This window comes from Arachis stenosperma, chromosome 4 (assembly GCF_014773155.1).
Source record: "Arachis stenosperma cultivar V10309 chromosome 4, arast.V10309.gnm1.PFL2, whole genome shotgun sequence".
Lineage (NCBI taxonomy): Eukaryota > Viridiplantae > Streptophyta > Magnoliopsida > Fabales > Fabaceae > Arachis > Arachis stenosperma.
The window spans coordinates 51,548,677-51,552,918 of record NC_080380.1 but is presented as its reverse complement, the minus strand read 5'-3'; the positions used below and the strand labels follow the sequence as shown (position 1 = coordinate 51,552,918).

The 4,242-nt window shown below is 43.7% G+C and overlaps 1 non-coding gene across 1 annotated transcript; it reads right to left on the bottom strand.

The window, feature by feature from the left end:
* Window positions 1-404: 404 nt before the first annotated feature.
* On the bottom strand, window positions 405-512 carry LOC130977509 (small nucleolar RNA R71). Its single transcript, XR_009085198.1, has one exon. It is a non-coding gene; the product is annotated as a small nucleolar RNA R71 (small nucleolar RNA).
* Window positions 513-4,242: the final 3,730 nt, after the last annotated feature.

Genomic DNA, 4,242 nt, shown 5'->3' with positions numbered 1-4,242 from the left:
AACCATGGCAGCCGAAAACAACAACAATGCCAACAATGCAAGGAAGTGTGGGTGACTTTACTGCACTACTCCGACTTCTATGGAGAAGCATCTCTATCCCTGCCATTAGAGCAAACAACTTTGAGGTTAAGCCTCAATTAGTTTCTCTAATGCAACAGAATTGCAAGTTTCATGGACTTCCATTGGAAGATCCTCATCAGTTTTTAGCTGAATTCTTGCAAATCTGTGACACTGTCAAGACCAATGGGGTTGACCCTGAAGTCTACAGACTTATGCTATTCCCTTTTGCTGTAAGAGACAGAGCTAGGATATGGTAGGACTCACAACCTAAAGAAAGCCTGAACTCTTGGGAAAATCTAGTCAATGCCTTCTTGGCAAAGTTATTTCCACCTCAAAAATTGAGTAAGCTTAGAGTGGAAGTCCAAACCTTCAGACAGAAGGAAGGTGAATCCCTCTATGAAGCTTGGGAAAGATACAAACAATTGATCAGAAATTGTCCTTCTGACATGCTTTTTGAATGGAGCATCATAGGTATCTTCTATGATGGTCTGTCTGAACTGTCCAAGATGTCTTTGGATAGCTCTGTGGAGGATCTCTTCATCTGAAAGAAGACGCCTACAGAAGCTCAAGAACTAATTGAAATGGTTGCAAATAACCAATTCATGTACACTTCTGAAAGGATCCTATGAACAATGGGACAAATCAGAAGAAAGGAGTTCTTGAGATTGATACTCTGAATGCCATACTGCTCAGAACAAAATATGACTCAGCAAGTCAATTTGATTTCTCAAGTCTGTCTGGAATGCAAGCTGCACCAGGGGTACTAAGGACGCTTCATCTGAAGAAGAGCTTATGATCCTAAGAACCCTTCAATGGAAGAGGTGAATTACATGGGAGAACCCTATGAAAACACCTATAATTCTTCATGGAGAAATCATCCAAATCTCTCATGGAAGGATCAACAGAGACATCAACAAGGTTTCAACAACAATAATGGTGGAAGAAACAGGTTTAGCAATGGCAAGCCTTTTCCATCATCTTCTCAGCAACAGACAGAGAATTCTAAGCAGAACCACTCTGACTTAGCAACCATGGTCTCTGATCTAATCAAAACCACTCAAAATTTCATGACTGAAACAAGGTCTTCCATTAGAAACTTGGAGGCACAAGTGGGACAGCTGAGCAAGAAAATTACTGAACTCCCTCCTAGTACTCTTCCAAGCAATACAGAAGAGAATCCAAAAGGAGAATGCAAGGCCATTAACATGATCCACATGGCCGAACTAGGAGAGGAGGAAGAGGCTGTGAACGCCACTGAGGAAGACCTCAATGGACGTCCAATGGCCTCCAATGAGTTCCCTAATGAGAAGCCATGGGAATCTGAAGCTCACACTGAGATCATAGAGATTCCATTGGATTTACTTCTGCCATTCATGAGCTCTGATGAGTATTCTTCCTCTGAAGAGCGTGAATATGTCACTGAAGAGCAAGTTGCTAAATACCTTAGAGCAATCATGAAGCTAAATGACAAGTTATTTGGTAATGAGACTTGGGAGAACGAACCCCTTTTGCTCACCAAAGAACTGGATGACTTGTCTAGGCAAAAATTACCTCAAAAGAGACAAGATCCTGGAAAGTTCTCAATACCTTGCGCCATAGGCACCAAGACCTTCAAGAAGGCCTTGTGTGACCTAGGGTCAAGTGTAAACCTCATGCCTCTCTCTGTAATGGAGAAGCTAGGGATCTTTGAGGTACAAGCTGCAAGAATCTCACTAGAGATGGCAGACAATTCAAGAAAACAAGCTTATGGACTTGTAGAGGATGTTCTGGTAAAGATTGAAGACCATTACATCCCTGCTGATTTCATAGTCCTAGAGACTAGGAAGTGCATGGATGAATCCATCATCCTTGGCAGACCCTTCCTAGCCACAGCAAAGGCTGTGATTGATGTGGACAAAGGAGAATTAATCATTCAAGTGAATAAAGGATCCTTTGTGTTTAAGGCTCAAGGATATCCCTCTGTCACCATGGAGAGGAAGCATGAAGAGCTTCTCTCAAAACAGAGTCAAACAGAGCCCCCACAGTCAAACTCTAAGTTTGGTGTTGGGAGGCCACAACCAAATTCTAAGTTTGGTGTTGAACCCCCACATTCAAACTCTAAGTTTGGTGTTGGGAGGTTCCAACATTGCTCTGAGTATCTGTGAGGCTCCATGAGAGCCCACTGTCAAGCTACTGACATTAAAGAAGCGCTTGTTGGGAGGCAACCCAATGTTATATTTAATCTATTTTCCTTTGTTATTTTATGTTTTCTGTAGGTTGATGATCATGAGAAGTCACAAAATCAATTGAAAAAGCAAAAACAGAATAAAAAACAGAAAGAAAAATAGCACACCCTGGAGGAAGACTTTGCTGGCGTTTAAATGCCAGTAAGGGCAGCAAATGGGCGTTTAACGCCCAGTCTGGCACCATTCTGGGAGTTTAACGCCAAAAAGGGGCACCAGACTAGCGTTAAACGCCATGAAAGGGCAAGAAGTTGGCGTTAAACGCCAGAAATGGGCACTAGCCCGGCGTTTAACGCCAGAATTGGCATATAGAGCATTTTTGCTCGCCACTTGGTGCAGGGATGACTTTTCCTTGACACCTCAGGATCTGTGGACCCCACAGGATCCCCACCTACCCCACCACTCTCTCTCTTCTTCACCCATTCACCAATCACCTCAACACCTCTTCCCCAAAAACCCTTCACCTATCAAATCCCATCTTTCTCTTCACCACTCACATCCATCCTTCATAAAATCCCACCTACCTCACCATTCAAATTCAAACCACTTTCCCTCCCAAACCCACCCTCCCAAAGCCGAACCCTACCCCTCTCTCCACCCCTATATAAACCCATCTTCACCCCTTCATTTTCACACAACCTAAACACTCCCTCTTCCTTTGGCCGAATAACAAAGCCATCCCCATCTCCTTCATTTCTTCTTCTTCTACTCTCTTCTTTCTTCCTTTGCTCGAGGACGAGCAAACCTTTTAAGATTGGTGTGGTAAAAGCATTGCTTTTTGTTTTTCCATAACCATTTATGGCATCCAAGGCCGGAGAAACCTCTAGAAAGAGGAAAGGAAAGGCAAAAGCTTCCACCTCCGAGTCATGGGAGATGGAGAGATTCATCTCAAGGGTGCATCAAGACCACTTCTATGAAGTTGTGGCCTTGAAGAAGGTGATCCCCGAGGTCCCTTTCAAACTCAAAAAGAGTGAATATCCGGAGATCCGACATGAGATCCGAAGAAGAGGTTGGGAAGTTCTTACCAATCCTATTCAACAAGTCGGAATCTTAATGATTCAAGAGTACTATGCCAATGCATGGATCACCAAGAACCATGATCAAAGTGTGAACCCGGACCCAAAGAATTGGCTTACAATGGTTCGGGAGAAATACTTAGATTTTAGTCTGGAAAATGTAAGGTTGGCATTCAACTTGCCCATGATGCAAGGAGATGAACACCCTTACACTAGAAGGGTCAACTTTGATCAAAGGTTGGACCAAGTCCTCATAGACATCTGTGAAGAGGGTGCCCAATGGAAGAGAGATTCAAGAAGGAAGCCGGTTCAACTGAGAAGGCATGACCTCAAGCCCGTGGCTAGGGGATGGTTGGAGTTTATCCAACGCTCAATCATTCCCACTAGCAACCGGTCCGAAGTTACTATAGACCGGGCCATCATGATTCATAGCATAATGATTGGAGAAGAAGTAGAAGTTCATGAGGTTATAGCCCAAGAACTTTATAAGGTGGCGGACAAGTCCTCTACCTTGGCAAGGTTAGCCTTTCCTCATCTCATTTGTCACCTCTGTTATTCAGTCGAAGTTGACATAGAGGGAGACATCCCCATTGATGAGGACAAGCCCATCACTAAGAAAAAGATGGAGCAAACAAGAGATCCCACTCATCATGAAATCCCTGAGATGCCTCAAAGGATGCACTTTCCTCCACAAAACTATTGGGAGCAAATCAACACCTCCCTAGGAGAATTGAGTTCCAACATGGGACAACTAAGGGTGGAGCACCAAGAACATTCCATCCTCCTCCATGAAATTAAAGAAGATCAAAGAATCATGAGAGAGGAGCACCAAAGGCAAGGAAGAGACATTGAGGAGCTCAAGCACTCCATAAGATCTTCAAGAGGAAGAACAAGCCGCCATCACTAAGGTGGACCCGTTCTTTAATTTCCTTGTTCTTTACTTT